A 539-nucleotide genomic window follows, 5' to 3' on the forward strand; every position below is an offset into this window, starting at 1 on the left:
GTCCGCCAAGCAAAGACCCCCACCCCGGCGTCCCGAGAGGCATCCGCGTATGCCTCCAGATTCTCGCACAGGCCCAGGATGTCTCCGTCCCGGGCGCACATGTCCCAGACGCAGTCCTCAAAGGCACCAGAAGGATCCACATGGCCATGTACCACGGCGAACGGGCCGGCACTATCTTGGAGAAGCCCGCACTTGTCTGACGCGGACACGGCGGCGTTCAGGCTGTCGTCACATTCGGGATGAGCAACATCGGTAGTCGGGCCGATGTCACCTCCAGGGCAACTGAGAGGAATCATGGACACCATGCGATTACTATATATATAAATTCATATACATACATATATATCTGCATGTACATTGATGAAGTGTTGGGTTAAGCGTACTCTCCAAGCAGAGGTTAGGCTCCGGCTGTTTTTTTAACGTTTTTTTAGTCGTTTTTATCGGGCTTTCTATTTTGTCATTTTTTTGCTGTGTCCGGCCTAACCTCTGCCCGCACTGACCTATAGGCGGAGCAAACCTATTGATTCCATGAAGAAAGG

This window comes from Branchiostoma floridae, chromosome 6, assembly GCF_000003815.2.
Source record: "Branchiostoma floridae strain S238N-H82 chromosome 6, Bfl_VNyyK, whole genome shotgun sequence".
NCBI lineage: Eukaryota > Metazoa > Chordata > Leptocardii > Amphioxiformes > Branchiostomatidae > Branchiostoma > Branchiostoma floridae.